The following is a 20776-nucleotide window of genomic DNA, read 5'->3' as shown; positions in this document are numbered from 1 at the left end:
CCGTGGGCTATAGCCCATATCGTACGGCATACTATGGAACGCCGTTTTTCATCATTTTTGAGGATTTGAAAAAAATGAAAAATAAAAAAAACGCCCATGTTTTTTGAAATTTTGAAAAAAAAAGTTAGCCTCGTTTCTCATCATTTTGGACCGTGGGCTATAGCCCGTATCGTACGGCATACTATGGCACGCCGTTTTTCATCATTTTTGAGGATTTGAAAAAAATGAAAAATGAAAAAAACGGTGGGTTATAGCCCATGTTTTTTGAAATTTTGAAAAAAAAAGTTAGCCTCGTTTCTCATCATTTTGGACCGTGGGCTATAGCCCGTATCGCACGGCATACTATGGCACGCCGTTTTTCATCATTTTTGAGGATTTGAAAAAAATGAAAAATGAAAAAAACGGTGGGTTATAGCCCATGTTTTTTGAAATTTTGAAAAAAAAAGTTAGCCTCGTTTCTCATCATTTTGGACCGTGGGCTATAGCCCGTATCGTACGGCATACTATGGCACGCCGTTTTTCATCATTTTTGAGGATTTGAAAAAAATGAAAAAAACGGTGGGTTATAGCCCATGTTTTTTGAAATTTTGAAAAAAAAAGTTAGCCTCGTTTCTCATCATTTTGGACCGTGGGCTATAGCCCGTATCGCACGGCATACTATGGCACGCCGTTTTTCATCATTTTTGAGGATTTGAAAAAAATGAAAAATGAAAAAAACGGTGGGTTATAGCCCATGTTTTTTGAAATTTTGAAAAAAAAAGTTAGCCTCGTTTCTCATCATTTTGGACCGTGGGCTATAGCCCGTATCGTACGGCATACTATGGCACGCCGTTTTTCATCATTTTTGAGGATTTGAAAAAAATGAAAAATGAAAAAAACGGTGGGTTATAGCCATGTTTTTTGAAATTTTGAAAAAAAAAGTTAGCCTCGTTTCTCATCATTTTGGACCGTGGGCTATAGCCCATATCGTACGGCATACTATGGCACGCCGTTTTTCATCATTTTTGAGGATTTGAAAAAAATGAAAAATGAAAAAAACGGTGGGTTATAGCCCATGTTTTTTGAAATTTTGAAAAAAAAAGTTAGCCTCGTTTCTCATCATTTTGGACCGTGGGCTATAGCCCATATCGTACGGCATACTATGGCTCGCCGTTTTTCATCATTTTTGAGGATTTGAAAAAAATGAAAAATGAAAAAAACGGTGGGTTATAGCCCATGTTTTTTGAAATTTTGAAAAAAAAAGTTAGCCTCGTTTCTCATCATTTTGGACCGTGGGCTATAGCCCATATCGTACGGCATACTATGGCACGCCGTTTTTCATCATTTTTGAGGATTTGAAAAAAATGAAAAAAACGGTGGGTTATAGCCCATGTTTTTTGAAATTTTGAAAAAAAAAGTTAGCATCGTTTCTCATCATTTTGGACCGTGGGCTATAGCCCATATCGTACGGCATACTATGGCACGCCGTTTTTCATCATTTTTGAGGATTTGAAAAAAATGAAAAATGAAAAAAACGGTGGGTTATAGCCCATGTTTTTTGAAATTTTGAAAAGAAAAGTTAGCCTCGTTTCTCATCATTTTGGACCGTGGGCTATAGCCCATATCGTACGGCATACTATGGCACGCAGTTTTTCATCATTTTTGAGGATTTGAAAAAAATGAAAAATGAAAAAAACGGTGGGTTATAGCCCATGTTTTTTGAAATTTTGAAAAAAAAAGTTAGCCTCGTTTCTCATCATTTTGGACCGTGGGCTATAGCCCGTATCGTACGGCATACTATGGCACGCCGTTTTTCATCATTTTTGAGGATTTGAAAAAAATGAAAAATGAAAAAAACGGTGGGTTATAGCCCATGTTTTTTGAAATTTTGAAAAAAAAAGTTAGCCTCGTTTCTCATCATTTTGGACCGTGGGCTATAGCCCATATCGTACGGCATACTATGGAACGCCGTTTTTCATCATTTTTGAGGATTTGAAAAAAATGAAAAAAACGGTGGGTTATAGCCCATGTTTTTTGAAATTTTGAAAAAAAAAGTTAGCCTCGTTTCTCATCATTTTGGACCGTGGGCTATAGCCCGTATCGTACGGCATACTATGGCACGCCGTTTTTCATCATTTTTGAGGATTTGAAAAAAATGAAAAATGAAAAAAACGGTGGGTCATAGCCCATGTTTTTTGAAATTTTGAAAAAAAAAGTTAGCCTCGTTTCTCATCATTTTGGACCGTGGGCTATAGCCCATATCGTACGGCATACTATGGCACGCCGTTTTTCATCATTTTTGAGGATTTGAAAAAAATGAAAAATGAAAAAAACGGTGGGTTATAGCCCATGTTTTTTGAAATTTTGAAAAAAAAAGTTAGCCTCGTTTCTCATCATTTTGGACCGTGGGCTATAGCCCATATCGTACGGCATACTATGGCACGCAGTTTTTCATCATTTTTGAGGATTTGAAAAAAATGAAAAATGAAAAAAACGGTGGGTTATAGCCCATGTTTTTTGAAATTTTGAAAAAAAAGTTAGCCTCGTTTCTCATCATTTTGGACCGTGGGCTATAGCCCATATCGTACGGCATACTATGGCACGCCGTTTTTCATCATTTTTGAGGATTTGAAAAAAATGAAAAATGAAAAAAACGGTGGGTTATAGCCCATGTTTTTTGAAATTTTGAAAAGAAAAGTTAGCCTCGTTTCTCATCATTTTGGACCGTGGGCTATAGCCCATATCGTACGGCATACTATGGCACGCAGTTTTTCATCATTTTTGAGGATTTGAAAAAAATGAAAAAAACGGTGGGTTATAGCCCATGTTTTTTGAAATTTTGAAAAAAAAAGTTAGCCTCGTTTCTCATCATTTTGGACCGTGGGCTATAGCCCGTATCGTACGGCATACTATGGCACGCCGTTTTTCATCATTTTTGAGGATTTGAAAAAAATGAAAAATGAAAAAAACGGTGGGTCATAGCCCATGTTTTTTGAAATTTTGAAAAAAAAAGTTAGCCTCGTTTCTCATCATTTTGGACCGTGGGCTATAGCCCATATCGTACGGCATACTATGGCACGCCGTTTTTCATCATTTTTGAGGATTTGAAAAAAATGAAAAATGAAAAAAACGGTGGGTTATAGCCCATGTTTTTTGAAATTTTGAAAAAAAAAGTTAGCCTCGTTTCTCATCATTTTGGACCGTGGGCTATAGCCCATATCGTACGGCATACTATGGCACGCAGTTTTTCATCATTTTTGAGGATTTGAAAAAAATGAAAAATGAAAAAAACGGTGGGTTATAGCCCATGTTTTTTGAAATTTTGAAAAAAAAAGTTAGCCTCGTTTCTCATCATTTTGGACCGTGGGCTATAGCCCGTATCGTACGGCATACTATGGCACGCCGTTTTTCATCATTTTTGAGGATTTGAAAAAAATGAAAAATGAAAAAAACGGTGGGTTATAGCCCATGTTTTTTGAAATTTTGAAAAAAAAAGTTAGCCTCGTTTCTCATCATTTTTGAGGATTTGAAAAAAATGAAAAAAACGGTGGGTTATAGCCCATGTTTTTTGAAATTTTGAAAAAAAAAGTTAGCATCGTTTCTCATCATTATGGACCGTGGGCTATAGCCCATATCGTACGGCATACTATGGCACGCCGTTTTTCATCATTTTTGAGGATTTGAAAAAAATGAAAAATGAAAAAAACGGTGGGTTATAGCCCATGTTTTTTGAAATTTTGAAAAGAAAAGTTAGCCTCGTTTCTCATCATTTTGGACCGTGGGCTATAGCCCATATCGTACGGCATACTATGGCACGCAGTTTTTCATCATTTTTGAGGATTTGAAAAAAATGAAAAATGAAAAAAACGGTGGGTTATAGCCCATGTTTTTTGAAATTTTGAAAAAAAAAGTTAGCCTCGTTTCTCATCATTTTGGACCGTGGGCTATAGCCCGTATCGTACGGCATACTATGGCACGCCGTTTTTCATCATTTTTGAGGATTTGAAAAAAATGAAAAATGAAAAAAACGGTGGGTTATAGCCCATGTTTTTTGACATTTTGAAAAAAAAAGTTAGCCTCGTTTCTCATCATTTTGGACCGTGGGCTATAGCCCATATCGTACGGCATACTATGGAACGCCGTTTTTCATCATTTTTGAGGATTTGAAAAAAATGAAAAAAACGGTGGGTTATAGCCCATGTTTTTTGAAATTTTGAAAAAAAAAGTTAGCCTCGTTTCTCATCATTTTGGACCGTGGGCTATAGCCCGTATCGTACGGCATACTATGGCACGCCGTTTTTCATCATTTTTGAGGATTTGAAAAAAATGAAAAATGAAAAAAACGGTGGGTCATAGCCCATGTTTTTTGAAATTTTGAAAAAAAAAGTTAGCCTCGTTTCTCATCATTTTGGACCGTGGGCTATAGCCCATATCGTACGGCATACTATGGCACGCCGTTTTTCATCATTTTTGAGGATTTGAAAAAAATGAAAAATGAAAAAAACGGTGGGTTATAGCCCATGTTTTTTGAAATTTTGAAAAAAAAAGTTAGCCTCGTTTCTCATCATTTTGGACCGTGGGCTATAGCCCATATCGTACGGCATACTATGGCACGCAGTTTTTCATCATTTTTGAGGATTTGAAAAAAATGAAAAATGAAAAAAACGGTGGGTTATAGCCCATGTTTTTTGAAATTTTGAAAAAAAAAGTTAGCCTCGTTTCTCATCATTTTGGACCGTGGGCTATAGCCCATATCGTACGGCATACTATGGCACGCCGTTTTTCATCATTTTTGAGGATTTGAAAAAAATGAAAAATGAAAAAAACGGTGGGTTATAGCCCATGTTTTTTGAAATTTTGAAAAGAAAAGTTAGCCTCGTTTCTCATCATTTTGGACCGTGGGCTATAGCCCATATCGTACGGCATACTATGGCACGCAGTTTTTCATCATTTTTGAGGATTTGAAAAAAATGAAAAAAACGGTGGGTTATAGCCCATGTTTTTTGAAATTTTGAAAAAAAAAGTTAGCCTCGTTTCTCATCATTTTGGACCGTGGGCTATAGCCCGTATCGTACGGCATACTATGGCACGCCGTTTTTCATCATTTTTGAGGATTTGAAAAAAATGAAAAATGAAAAAAACGGTGGGTCATAGCCCATGTTTTTTGAAATTTTGAAAAAAAAAGTTAGCCTCGTTTCTCATCATTTTGGACCGTGGGCTATAGCCCATATCGTACGGCATACTATGGCACGCCGTTTTTCATCATTTTTGAGGATTTGAAAAAAATGAAAAATGAAAAAAACGGTGGGTTATAGCCCATGTTTTTTGAAATTTTGAAAAAAAAAGTTAGCCTCGTTTCTCATCATTTTGGACCGTGGGCTATAGCCCATATCGTACGGCATACTATGGCACGCCGTTTTTCATCATTTTTGAGGATTTGAAAAAAATGAAAAATGAAAAAAACGGTGGGTTATAGCCCATGTTTTTTGAAATTTTGAAAAAAAAAGTTAGCCTCGTTTCTCATCATTTTGGACCGTGGGCTATAGCCCATATCGTACGGCATACTATGGCACGCAGTTTTTCATCATTTTTGAGGATTTGAAAAAAATGAAAAATGAAAAAAACGGTGGGTTATAGCCCATGTTTTTTGAAATTTTGAAAAAAAAAGTTAGCCTCGTTTCTCATCATTTTGGACCGTGGGCTATAGCCCGTATCGTACGGCATACTATGGCACGCCGTTTTCATCATTTTTGAGGATTTGAAAAAAATGAAAAATAAAAAAAACGGTGGGTTATAGCCCATGTTTTTTGAAATTTTGAAAAAAAAAGTTAGCCTCGTTTCTCATCATTTTGGACCGTGGGCTATAGCCCGTATCGTACGGCATACTATGGCACGCCGTTTTTCATCATTTTTGAGGATTTGAAAAAAATGAAAAATGAAAAAAACGGTGGGTTATAGCCCATGTTTTTTGAAATTTTGAAAAAAAAAGTTAGCCTCGTTTCTCATCATTTTGGACCGTGGGCTATAGCCCATATCGTACGGCATACTATGGCACGCAGTTTTTCATCATTTTTGAGGATTTGAAAAAAATGAAAAATGAAAAAAAACGGTGGGTTATAGCCCATGTTTTTTGAAATTTTGAAAAAAAAAATTAGCCTCGTTTCTCATCATTTTGGACCGTGGGCTATAGCCCGTATCGTACGGCATACTATGGCACGCCGTTTTTCATCATTTTTGAGGATTTGAAAAAAATGAAAAATGAAAAAAACGGTGGGTTATAGCCCATGTTTTTTGAAATTTTGAAAAAAAAAGTTAGCCTCGTTTCTCATCATTTTGGACCGTGGGCTATAGCCCATATCGTACGGCATACTATGGCACGCCGTTTTTCATCATTTTTGAGGATTTGAAAAAAATGAAAAATGAAAAAAACGGTGGGTTATAGCCCATGTTTTTTGAAATTTTGAAAAAAAAAGTTAGCCTCGTTTCTCATCATTTTGGACCGTGGGCTATAGCCCATATCGTACGGCATACTATGGCACGCAGTTTTTCATCATTTTTGAGGATTTGAAAAAAATGAAAAATGAAAAAAACGGTGGGTTATAGCCCATGTTTTTTGAAATTTTGAAAAAAAAAGTTAGCCTCGTTTCTCATCATTTTGGACCGTGGGCTATAGCCCGTATCGTACGGCATACTATGGCACGCCGTTTTTCATCATTTTTGAGGATTTGAAAAAAATGAAAAATGAAAAAAACGGTGGGTTATAGCCCATGTTTTTTGAAATTTTGAAAAAAAAAGTTAGCCTCGTTTCTCATCATTTTGGACCGTGGGCTATAGCCCATATCGTACGGCATACTATGGAACGCCGTTTTTCATCATTTTTGAGGATTTGAAAAAAATGAAAAATGAAAAAAACGGTGGGTTATAGCCCATGTTTTTTGAAATTTTGAAAAAAAAAGTTAGCCTCGTTTCTCATCATTTTGGACCGTGGGCTATAGCCCGTATCGTACGGCATACTATGGCACGCCGTTTTTCATCATTTTTGAGGATTTGAAAAAAATGAAAAATGGAAAAAACGGTGGGTTATAGCCCATGTTTTTTGAAATTTTGAAAAAAAAAGTTAGCCTCGTTTCTCATCATTTTGGACCGTGGGCTATAGCCCATATCGTACGGCATACTATGGCACGCCGTTTTTCATCATTTTTGAGGATTTGAAAAAAATGAAAAATGGAAAAAACGGTGGGTTATAGCCCATGTTTTTTGAAATTTTGAAAAAAAAAGTTAGCCTCGTTTCTCATCATTTTGGACCGTGGGCTATAGCCCATATCGTACGGCATACTATGGAACGCCGTTTTTCATCATTTTTGAGGATTTGAAAAAAATGAAAAATGAAAAAAACGGTGGGTTATAGCCCATGTTTTTTGAAATTTTGAAAAAAAAAGTTAGCCTCGTTTCTCATCATTTTGGACCGTGGGCTATAGCCCGTATCGTACGGCATACTATGGCACGCCGTTTTTCATCATTTTTGAGGATTTGAAAAAAATGAAAAATAAAAAAAACGGTGGGTTATAGCCCATGTTTTTTGAAATTTTGAAAAAAAAAGTTAGCCTCGTTTCTCATCATTTTGGACCGTGGGCTATAGCCCGTATCGTACGGCATACTATGGCACGCCGTTTTTCATCATTTTTGAGGATTTGAAAAAAATGAAAAATGAAAAAAACGGTGGGTTATAGCCCATGTTTTTTGAAATTTTGAAAAAAAAAGTTAGCCTCGTTTCTCATCATTTTGGACCGTGGGCTATAGCCCATATCGTACGGCATACTATGGCACGCCGTTTTTCATCATTTTTGAGGATTTGAAAAAAATGAAAAATGGAAAAAACGGTGGGTTATAGCCCATGTTTTTTGAAATTTTGAAAAAAAAAGTTAGCCTCGTTTCTCATCATTTTGGACCGTGGGCTATAGCCCATATCGTACGGCATACTATGGAACGCCGTTTTTCATCATTTTTGAGGATTTGAAAAAAATGAAAAATGAAAAAAACGGTGGGTTATAGCCCATGTTTTTTGAAATTTTGAAAAAAAAAGTTAGCCTCGTTTCTCATCATTTTGGACCGTGGGCTATAGCCCGTATCGTACGGCATACTATGGCACGCCGTTTTTCATCATTTTTGAGGATTTGAAAAAAATGAAAAATAAAAAAAACGGTGGGTTATAGCCCATGTTTTTTGAAATTTTGAAAAAAAAAGTTAGCCTCGTTTCTCATCATTTTGGACCGTGGGCTATAGCCCGTATCGTACGGCATACTATGGCACGCCGTTTTTCATCATTTTTGAGGATTTGAAAAAAATGAAAAATGAAAAAAACGGTGGGTTATAGCCCATGTTTTTTGAAATTTTGAAAAAAAAAGTTAGCCTCGTTTCTCATCATTTTGGACCGTGGGCTATAGCCCATATCGTACGGCATACTATGGCACGCAGTTTTTCATCATTTTTGAGGATTTGAAAAAAATGAAAAATGAAAAAAAACGGTGGGTTATAGCCCATGTTTTTTGAAATTTTGAAAAAAAAAATTAGCCTCGTTTCTCATCATTTTGGACCGTGGGCTATAGCCCGTATCGTACGGCATACTATGGCACGCCGTTTTTCATCATTTTTGAGGATTTGAAAAAAATGAAAAATGAAAAAAACGGTGGGTTATAGCCCATGTTTTTTGAAATTTTGAAAAAAAAAGTTAGCCTCGTTTCTCATCATTTTGGACCGTGGGCTATAGCCCATATCGTACGGCATACTATGGCACGCCGTTTTTCATCATTTTTGAGGATTTGAAAAAAATGAAAAATGAAAAAAACGGTGGGTTATAGCCCATGTTTTTTGAAATTTTGAAAAAAAAAGTTAGCCTCGTTTCTCATCATTTTGGACCGTGGGCTATAGCCCATATCGTACGGCATACTATGGCACGCAGTTTTTCATCATTTTTGAGGATTTGAAAAAAATGAAAAATGAAAAAAACGGTGGGTTATAGCCCATGTTTTTTGAAATTTTGAAAAAAAAAGTTAGCCTCGTTTCTCATCATTTTGGACCGTGGGCTATAGCCCGTATCGTACGGCATACTATGGCACGCCGTTTTTCATCATTTTTGAGGATTTGAAAAAAATGAAAAATGAAAAAAACGGTGGGTTATAGCCCATGTTTTTTGAAATTTTGAAAAAAAAAGTTAGCCTCGTTTCTCATCATTTTGGACCGTGGGCTATAGCCCGTATCGTACGGCATACTATGGCACGCCGTTTTTCATCATTTTTGAGGATTTGAAAAAAATGAAAAATGAAAAAAACGGTGGGTTATAGCCCATGTTTTTTGAAATTTTGAAAAAAAAAGTTAGCCTCGTTTCTCATCATTTTGGACCGTGGGCTATAGCCCGTATCGTACGGCATACTATGGCACGCCGTTTTTCATCATTTTTGAGGATTTGAAAAAAATGAAAAATGGAAAAAACGGTGGGTTATAGCCCATGTTTTTTGAAATTTTGAAAAAAAAAGTTAGCCTCGTTTCTCATCATTTTGGACCGTGGGCTATAGCCCATATCGTACGGCATACTATGGCACGCCGTTTTTCATCATTTTTGAGGATTTGAAAAAAATGAAAAATGGAAAAAACGGTGGGTTATAGCCCATGTTTTTTGAAATTTTGAAAAAAAAAGTTAGCCTCGTTTCTCATCATTTTGGACCGTGGGCTATAGCCCATATCGTACGGCATACTATGGCACGCCGTTTTTCATCATTTTTGAGGATTTGAAAAAAATGAAAAATGAAAAAAACGGTGGGTTATAGCCCATGTTTTTTGAAATTTTGAAAAAAAAAGTTAGCCTCGTTTCTCATCATTTTGGACCGTGGGCTATAGCCCATATCGTACGGCATACTATGGAACGCCGTTTTTCATCATTTTTGAGGATTTGAAAAAAATGAAAAATGAAAAAAACGGTGGGTTATAGCCCATGTTTTTTGAAATTTTGAAAAAAAAAGTTAGCCTCGTTTCTCATCATTTTGGACCGTGGGCTATAGCCCGTATCGTACGGCATACTATGGCACGCCGTTTTTCATCATTTTTGAGGATTTGAAAAAAATGAAAAATAAAAAAAACGGTGGGTTATAGCCCATGTTTTTTGAAATTTTGAAAAAAAAAGTTAGCCTCGTTTCTCATCATTTTGGACCGTGGGCTATAGCCCGTATCGTACGGCATACTATGGCACGCCGTTTTTCATCATTTTTGAGGATTTGAAAAAAATGAAAAATGAAAAAAACGGTTGGTTATAGCCCATGTTTTTTGAAATTTTGAAAAAAAAAGTTAGCCTCGTTTCTCATCATTTTGGACCGTGGGCTATAGCCCATATCGTACGGCATACTATGGCACGCAGTTTTTCATCATTTTTGAGGATTTGAAAAAAATGAAAAATGAAAAAAAACGGTGGGTTATAGCCCATGTTTTTTGAAATTTTGAAAAAAAAAATTAGCCTCGTTTCTCATCATTTTGGACCGTGGGCTATAGCCCGTATCGTACGGCATACTATGGCACGCCGTTTTTCATCATTTTTGAGGATTTGAAAAAAATGAAAAATGAAAAAAACGGTGGGTTATAGCCCATGTTTTTTGAAATTTTGAAAAAAAAAGTTAGCCTCGTTTCTCATCATTTTGGACCGTGGGCTATAGCCCATATCGTACGGCATACTATGGCACGCCGTTTTTCATCATTTTTGAGGATTTGAAAAAAATGAAAAATGAAAAAAACGGTGGGTTATAGCCCATGTTTTTTGAAATTTTGAAAAAAAAAGTTAGCCTCGTTTCTCATCATTTTGGACCGTGGGCTATAGCCCATATCGTACGGCATACTATGGCACGCAGTTTTTCATCATTTTTGAGGATTTGAAAAAAATGAAAAATGAAAAAAACGGTGGGTTATAGCCCATGTTTTTTGAAATTTTGAAAAAAAAAGTTAGCCTCGTTTCTCATCATTTTGGACCGTGGGCTATAGCCCGTATCGTACGGCATACTATGGCACGCCGTTTTTCATCATTTTTGAGGATTTGAAAAAAATGAAAAATGAAAAAAACGGTGGGTTATAGCCCATGTTTTTTGAAATTTTGAAAAAATAAGTTAGCCTCGTTTCTCATCATTTTGGACCGTGGGCTATAGCCCATATCGTACGGCATACTATGGAACGCCGTTTTTCATCATTTTTGAGGATTTGAAAAAAATGAAAAATGAAAAAAACGGTGGGTTATAGCCCATTTTTTTTGAAATTTTGAAAAAAAAAGTTAGCCTCGTTTCTCATCATTTTGGACCGTGGGCTATAGCCCGTATCGTACGGCATACTATGGCACGCCGTTTTTCATCATTTTTGAGGATTTGAAAAAAATGAAAAATGGAAAAAAACGGTGGGTTATAGCCCATGTTTTTTGAAATTTTGAAAAAAAAAGTTAGCCTCGTTTCTCATCATTTTGGACCGTGGGCTATAGCCCATATCGTACGGCATACTATGGCACGCCGTTTTTCATCATTTTTGAGGATTTGAAAAAAATGAAAAATGGAAAAAACGGTGGGTTATAGCCCATGTTTTTTGAAATTTTGAAAAAAAAAGTTAGCCTCGTTTCTCATCATTTTGGACCGTGGGCTATAGCCCATATCGTACGGCATACTATGGCACGCCGTTTTTCATCATTTTTGAGGATTTGAAAAAAAAGAAAAATGAAAAAAACGGTGGGTTATAGCCCATGTTTTTTGAAATTTTGAAAAAAAAAGTTAGCCTCGTTTCTCATCATTTTGGACCGTGGGCTATAGCCCATATCGTACGGCATACTATGGCACGCCGTTTTTCATAATTTTTGAGGATTTGAAAAAAATGAAAAATGAAAAAAACGGTGGGTTATAGCCCATGTTTTTTGAAATTAAAAAAAAAAAAGTTAGCCTCGTTTCTCATCATTTTGGACCGTGGGCTATAGCCCATATCGTACGGCATACTATGGCACGCCGTTTTTCATCATTTTTGAGGATTTGAAAAAAATGAATAATGAAAAAAACGGTGGGTTATAGCCCATGTTTTTTGAAATTTTGAAAAAAAAAGTTAGCCTCGTTTCTCATCATTTTGGACCGTGGGCTATAGCCCGTATCGTACGGCATACTATGGCACGCCGTTTTTCATCATTTTTGAGGATTTGAAAAAAATGAAAAATAAAAAAAACGGTGGGTTATAGCCCACGGTCCAAAATGATGAGAAACGAGGCTAACTTTGTTTTTCAAAATTTCAAAAAACATGGGCTATAACCCACCGTTTTTTTCATTTTTCATTTTTTTCAAATCCTCAAAAATGATGAAAAACGGCGTGCCATAGTATGCCGTACGATACGGGCTATAGCCCACGGTCCAAAATGATGAGAAACGAGGCTAACTTTTTTTTTCAAAATTTCAAAAAACATGGGCTATAACCCACCGTTTTTTTCATTTTTCATTTTTTTCAAATCCTCAAAAATGATGAAAAACGGCGTTCCATAGTATGCCGTACGATATGGGCTATAGCCCACGGTCCAAAATGATGAGAAACGAGGCTAACTTTTTTTTTCAAAATTTCAAAAAACATGGGCTATAACCCACCGTTTTTTTCATTTTCATTTTTTTCAAATCCTCAAAAATGATGAAAAACGGCGTGCCATAGTATGCCGTACGATACGGGCTATAGCCCACGGTCCAAAATGATGAGAAACGAGGCTAACTTTTTTTTTCAAAATTTAAAAAAACATGGGCTATAACCCACCGTTTTTTTCATTTTTCATTTTTTTCAAATCCTCAAAAATGATGAAAAACTGCGTGCCATAGTATGCCGTACGATATGGGCTATAGCCCACGGTCCAAAATGATGAGAAACGAGGCTAACTTTTTTTTTCAAAATTTCAAAAAACATGGGCTATAACCCACCGTTTTTTCCATTTTTCATTTTTTTCAAATCCTCAAAAATGATGAAAAACGGCGTGCCATAGTATGCCGTACGATATGGGCTATAGCCCACGGTCCAAAATGATGAGAAACGAGGCTAACTTTTTTTTTCAAAATTTCAAAAAACATGGGCTATAACCCACCGTTTTTTCATTTTTCATTTTTTTCAAATCCTCAAAAATGATGAAAAACGGCGTTCCATAGTATGCCGTACGATACGGGCTATAGCCCACGGTCCAAAATGATGAGAAACGAGGCTAACTTTTTTTTTCAAAATTTCAAAAAACATGGGCTATAACCCACCGTTTTTTTCATTTTTCATTTTTTTCAAATCCTCAAAAATGATGAAAAACGGCGTTCCATAGTATGCCGTACGATATGGGCTATAGCCCACGGTCCAAAATGATGAGAAACGAGGCTAACTTTTTTTTTCAAAATTTCAAAAAACATGGGCTATAACCCACCGTTTTTTTCATTTTTCATTTTTTTCAAATCCTCAAAAATGATGAAAAACGGCGTGCCATAGTATGCCGTACGATACGGGCTATAGCCCACGGTCCAAAATGATGAGAAACGAGGCTAATTTTTTTTTTCAAAATTTCAAAAAACATGGGCTATAACCCACCGTTTTTTTCATTTTTCATTTTTTTCAAATCCTCAAAAATGATGAAAAACTGCGTGCCATAGTATGCCGTACGATATGGGCTATAGCCCACGGTCCAAAATGATGAGAAACGAGGCTAACTTTTTTTTTCAAAATTTCAAAAAACATGGGCTATAACCCACCGTTTTTTTCATTTTTCATTTTTTTCAAATCCTCAAAAATGATGAAAAACGGCGTGCCATAGTATGCCGTACGATATGGGCTATAGCCCACGGTCCAAAATGATGAGAAACGAGGCTAACTTTTTTTTTCAAAATTTCAAAAAACATGGGCTATAACCCACCGTTTTTTCATTTTTTATTTTTTTCAAATCCTCAAAAATGATGAAAAACGGCGTTCCATAGTATGCCGTACGATACGGGCTATAGCCCACGGTCCAAAATGATGAGAAACGAGGCTAACTTTTTTTTTCAAAATTTCAAAAAACATGGGCTATAACCCACCGTTTTTTTCATTTTTCATTTTTTTCAAATCCTCAAAAATGATGAAAAACGGCGTTCCATAGTATGCCGTACGATATGGGCTATAGCCCACGGTCCAAAATGATGAGAAACGAGGCTAACTTTTTTTTTCAAAATTTCAAAAAACATGGGCTATAACCCACCGTTTTTTTCATTTTTCATTTTTTTCAAATCCTCAAAAATGATGAAAAACGGCGTGCCATAGTATGCCGTACGATACGGGCTATAGCCCACGGTCCAAAATGATGAGAAACGAGGCTAATTCTTTTTTCCAAAATTTCAAAAAACATGGGCTATAACCCACCGTTTTTTTCATTTTTCATTTTTTTCAAATCCTCAAAAATGATGAAAAACGGCGTGCCATAGTATGCCGTACGATATGGGCTATAGCCCACGGTCCAAAATGATGAGAAACGAGGCTAACTTTTTTTTTCAAAAAACATGGGCTATAACCCACCGTTTTTTCATTTTTCATTTTTTTCAAATCCTCAAAAATGATGAAAAACGGCGTTCCATAGTATGCCGTACGATACGGGCTATAGCCCACGGTCCAAAATGATGAGAAACGAGGCTAACTTTTTTTTTCAAAATTTCAAAAAACATGGGCTATAACCCACCGTTTTTTTCATTTTTCATTTTTTTCAAATCCTCAAAAATGATGAAAAACGGCGTTCCATAGTATGCCGTACGATATGGGCTATAGCCCACGGTCCAAAATGATGAGAAACGAGGCTAACTTTTTTTTCCAAAATTTCAAAAAACATGGGCTATAACCCACCGTTTTTTTCATTTTTCATTTTTTTCAAATCCTCAAAAATGATGAAAAACGGCGTGCCATAGTATGCCGTACGATACGGGCTATAGCCCACGGTCCAAAGTGATGAGAAACGAGGCTATTTTTTTTTTTCAAAATTTCAAAAAACATGGGCTATAACCCACCGTTTTTTTCATTTTTCATTTTTTTCAAATCCTCAAAAATGATGAAAAACTGCGTTCCATAGTATGCCGTACGATATGGGCTATAGCCCACGGTCCAAAATGATGAGAAACGAGGCTAACTTTTTTTTTTTTAATTTAAAAAAACATGGGCTATTACCCACCGTTTTTTTCATTTTTCATTTTTTTCAAATCCTCAAAAATGATGAAAAACGGCGTGCCATAGTATGCCATACGATACGGGCTATAGCCCACGGTCCAAAATGATGAGAAACGAGGCTAACTTTTTTTTTCAAAATTTAAAAAAACATGGGCTATAACCCACCGTTTTTTTCATTTTTCATTTTTTTCAAATCCTCAAAAATGATGAAAAACGGCGTGCCATAGTATGCCGTACGATACGGGCTATAGCCCACGGTCCAAAATGATGAGAAACGAGGCTAATTTTTTTTTTCAAAATTTCAAAAAACATGGGCTATAACCCACCGTTTTTTTCATTTTTCATTTTTTTCAAATCCTCAAAAATGATGAAAAACGGCGTGCCATAGTATGCCGTACGATACGGGCTATAGCCCACGGTCCAAAATGATGAGAAACGAGGCAAATTTTTTTTTTCAAAATTTCAAAAAACATGGGCTATAACCCACCGTTTTTTTCATTTTTCATTTTTTTCAAATCCTCAAAAATGATGAAAAACTGCGTGCCATAGTATGCCGTACGATATGGGCTATAGCCCACGGTCCAAAATGATGAGAAACGAGGCTAACTTTTTTTTTCAAAATTTCAAAAAACATGGGCTATAACCCACCGTTTTTTTCATTTTTCATTTTTTTCAAATCCTCAAAAATGATGAAAAACGGCGTGCCATAGTATGCCGTACGATATGGGCTATAGCCCACGGTCCAAAATGATGAGAAACGAGGCTAACTTTTTTTTTCAAAAAACATGGGCTATAACCCACCGTTTTTTCATTTTTCATTTTTTTCAAATCCTCAAAAATGATGAAAAACGGCGTTCCATAGTATGCCGTACGATACGGGCTATAGCCCACGGTCCAAAATGATGAGAAACGAGGCTAACTTTTTTTTTCAAAATTTCAAAAAACATGGGCTATAACCCACCGTTTTTTTCATTTTTCATTTTTTTCAAATCCTCAAAAATGATGAAAAACGGCGTTCCATAGTATGCCGTACGATATGGGCTATAGCCCACGGTCCAAAATGATGAGAAACGAGGCTAACTTTTTTTTTCAAAATTTCAAAAAACATGGGCTATAACCCACCGTTTTTTTCATTTTTCATTTTTTTCAAATCCTCAAAAATGATGAAAAACGGCGTGCCATAGTATGCCGTACGATACGGGCTATAGCCCACGGTCCAAAGTGATGAGAAACGAGGCTATTTTTTTTTTTCAAAATTTCAAAAAACATGGGCTATAACCCACCGTTTTTTTCATTTTTCATTTTTTTCAAATCCTCAAAAATGATGAAAAACTGCGTTCCATAGTATGCCGTACGATATGGGCTATAGCCCACGGTCCAAAATGATGAGAAACGAGGCTAACTTTTTTTTTTTTAATTTCAAAAAACATGGGCTATAACCCACCGTTTTTTTCATTTTTCATTTTTTTCAAATCCTCAAAAATGATGAAAAACGGCGTGCCATAGTATGCCATACGATACGGGCTATAGCCCACGGTCCAAAATGATGAGAAACGAGGCTAACTTTTTTTTTCAAAATTTAAAAAAACATGGGCTATAACCCACCGTTTTTTTCATTTTTCATTTTTTTCAAATCCTCAAAAATGATGAAAAACTGCGTGCCATAGTATGCCGTACGATATGGGCTATAGCCCACGGTCCAAAATGATGAGAAACGAGGCTAACTTTTTTTTTCAAAATTTCAAAAAACATGGGCTATAACCCACCGTTTTTTTCATTTTTTTCAAATCCTCAAAAATGATGAAAAACGGCGTGCCATAGTATGCCGTACGATATGGGCTATAGCCCACGGTCCAAAATGATGAGAAACGAGGCTAACTTTTTTTTTCAAAATTTCAAAAAACATGGGCTATAACCCACCGTTTTTTCATTTTTCATTTTTTTCAAATCCTCAAAAATGATGAAAAACGGCGTTCCATAGTATGCCGTACGATACGGGCTATAGCCCACGGTCAAAAATGATGAGAAACGAGGCTAACTTTTTTTTTCAAAATTTCAAAAAACATGGGCTATAACCCACCGTTTTTTTCATTTTTCATTTTTTTCAAATCCTCAAAAATGATGAAAAACGGCGTTCCATAGTATGCCGTACGATATGGGCTATAGCCCACGGTCCAAAATGATGAGAAACGAGGCTAACTTTTTTTTTCAAAATTTCAAAAAACATGGGCTATAACCCACCGTTTTTTTCATTTTTCATTTTTTTCAAATCCTCAAAAATGATGAAAAACGGCGTGCCATAGTATGCCGTACGATACGGGCTATAGCCCACGGTCCAAAATGATGAGAAACGAGGCTAATTTTTTTTTTCAAAATTTCAAAAAACATGGGCTATAACCCACCGTTTTTTTCATTTTTCATTTTTTTCAAATCCTCAAAAATGATGAAAAACTGCGTGCCATAGTATGCCGTACGATATGGGCTATAGCCCACGGTCCAAAATGATGAGAAACGAGGCTAACTTTTTTTTTCAAAATTTCAAAAAACATGGGCTATAACCCACCGTTTTTTCATTTTTCATTTTTTTCAAATCCTCAAAAATGATGAAAAACGGCGTTCCATAGTATGCCGTACGATACGGGCTATAGCCCACGGTCAAAAATGATGAGAAACGAGGCTAACTTTTTTTTTCAAAATTTCAAAAAACATGGGCTATAACCCACCGTTTTTTTCATTTTTCATTTTTTTCAAATCCTCAAAAATGATGAAAAACGGCGTTCCATAGTATGCCGTACGATATGGGCTATAGCCCACGGTCCAAAATGATGAGAAACGAGGCTAACTTTTTTTTTCAAAATTTCAAAAAACATGGGCTATAACCCACCGTTTTTTTCATTTTTCATTTTTTTCAAATCCTCAAAAATGATGAAAAACGGCGTGCCATAGTATGCCGTACGATACGGGCTATAGCCCACGGTCCAAAATGATGAGAAACGAGGCTAATTTTTTTTTTCAAAATTTCAAAAAACATGGGCTATAACCCACCGTTTTTTTCATTTTTCATTTTTTTCAAATCCTCAAAAATGATGAAAAACTGCGTGCCATAGTATGCCGTACGATATGGGCTATAGCCCACGGTCCAAAATGATGAGAAACGAGGCTAACTTTTTTTTTCAAAATTTCAAAAAACATGGGCTATAACCCACCGTTTTTTTTATTTTTCATTTTTTTCAAATCCTCAAAAATGATGAAAAACGGCGTGCCATAGTATGCCGTACGATACGGGCTATAGCCCACGGTCCAAAATGATGAGAAACGAGGCTAACTTTTTTTTTCAAAATTTCAAAAAACATGGGCTATAACCCACCGTTTTTTTCATTTTTATTTTTTTTCAAATCCACAAAAATGATGAAAAACTGCGTGCCATAGTATGCCGTACGATATGGGCTATAGCCCACGGTCCAAAATGATGAGAAACGAGGCTAACTTTTTTTTTCAAAATTTCAAAAAACATGGGCTATAACCCACCGTTTTTTTTATTTTTCATTTTTTTCAAATCCTCAAAAATGATGAAAAACGGCGTGCCATAGTATGCCGTACGATACGGGCTATAGCCCACGGTCCAAAATGATGAGAAACGAGGCTAACTTTTTTTTCTCAAAATTTCAAAAAACATGGGCTATAACCCACCGTTTTTTTCATTTTTATTTTTTTTCAAATCCTCAAAAATGATGAAGAACGGCGTGCCATAGTATGCCGTACGATACGGGCTATAGCTCACGGTCCAAAATGATGAGAAACGAGGCTAATTTTTTTTTTCAAAATTTCAAAAAACATGGGCTATAACCCACCGTTTTTTTCATTTTTCATCTTTTTTCAAATCCTCAAAAATGATGAAAAACTGCGTGCCATAGTATGCCGTACGATATGGGCTATAGCCCACGGTCCAAAATGATGAGAAACGAGGCTAACTTTTTTTTTCAAAATTTCAAAAAACATGGGCTATAACCCACCGTTTTTTTCATTTTTCATTTTTTTCAAATCCTCAAAAATGATGAAAAACGGCGTGCCATAGTATGCCGTACGATACGGGCTATAGCCCACGGTCCAAAATGATGAGAAACGAGGCTAACTTTTTTTTTCAAAATTTCAAAAAACATGGGCTATAACCCACCGTTTTTTTTTTTTTTCTTTTTTTTCAAATCCTCAAAAATGATGAAAAACGGCGTGCCATAGTATGCCGTACGATACGGGCTATAGCCCACGGTCCAAAATGATGAGAAACGAGGCTAACTTTTTTTTTCAAAATTTCAAAAAACATGGGCTATAACCCGCCGTTTTTTTCATTTTTCATTTTTTTCAAATCCTCAAAAATGATGAAAAACGGCGTGCCATAGTATGCCGTACGATATGGGCTATAGCCCACGGTCCAAAATGATGAGAAACGAGGCTAACTTTTTTTTTCAAAATTTCAAAAAACATGGGCTATAACCCACCGTTTTTTTCATTTTTCATTTTTTTCAAATCCTCAAAAATGATGAAAAACGGCGTGCCATAGTATGCCGTACGATACGGGCTATAGCCCACGGTCCAAAATGATGAGAAACGAGGCTAATTTTTTTTTTCAAAATTTCAAAAAACATGGGCTATAACCCACCGTTTTTTTCATTTTTCATTTTTTTCAAATCCTCAAAAATGATGAAAAACTGCGTGCCATAGTATGCCGTACGATATGGGCTATAGCCCACGGTCCAAAATGATGAGAAACGAGGCTAACTTTTTTTTTCAAAATTTCAAAAAACATGGGCTATAACCCACCGTTTTTTTTATTTTTCATTTTTTTCAAATCCTCAAAAATGATGAAAAACGGCGTGCCATAGTATGCCGTACGATACGGGCTATAGCCCACGGTCCAAAATGATGAGAAACGAGGCTAACTTTTTTTTTCAAAATTTCAAAAAACATGGGCTATAACCCACCGTTTTTTTCATTTTTATTTTTTTTCAAATCCACAAAAATGATGAAAAACTGCGTGCCATAGTATGCCGTACGATATGGGCTATAGCCCACGGTCCAAAATGATGAGAAACGAGGCTAACTTTTTTTTTCAAAATTTCAAAAAACATGGGCTATAACCCACCGTTTTTTTTATTTTTCATTTTTTTCAAATCCTCAAAAATGATGAAAAACGGCGTGCCATAGTATGCCGTACGATACGGGCTATAGCCCACGGTCCAAAATGATGAGAAACGAGGCTAACTTTTTTTTCTCAAAATTTCAAAAAACATGGGCTATAACCCACCGTTTTTTTCATTTTTATTTTTTTTCAAATCCTCAAAAATGATGAAGAACGGCGTGCCATAGTATGCCGTACGATACGGGCTATAGCTCACGGTCCAAAATGATGAGAAACGAGGCTAATTTTTTTTTTCAAAATTTCAAAAAACATGGGCTATAACCCACCGTTTTTTTCATTTTTCATCTTTTTTCAAATCCTCAAAAATGATGAAAAACTGCGTGCCATAGTATGCCGTACGATATGGGCTATAGCCCACGGTCCAAAATGATGAGAAACGAGGCTAACTTTTTTTTTCAAAAT

The sequence above is a fragment of the Protomyctophum bolini genome (genome assembly GCF_963924005.1).
Source record: "Protomyctophum bolini genome assembly, chromosome: 11".
NCBI classification, from domain to species: domain Eukaryota; kingdom Metazoa; phylum Chordata; class Actinopteri; order Myctophiformes; family Myctophidae; genus Protomyctophum; species Protomyctophum bolini.
The sequence above is the reverse complement of the archived record's forward strand: the minus strand, read 5'-3'. Positions refer to the sequence as shown.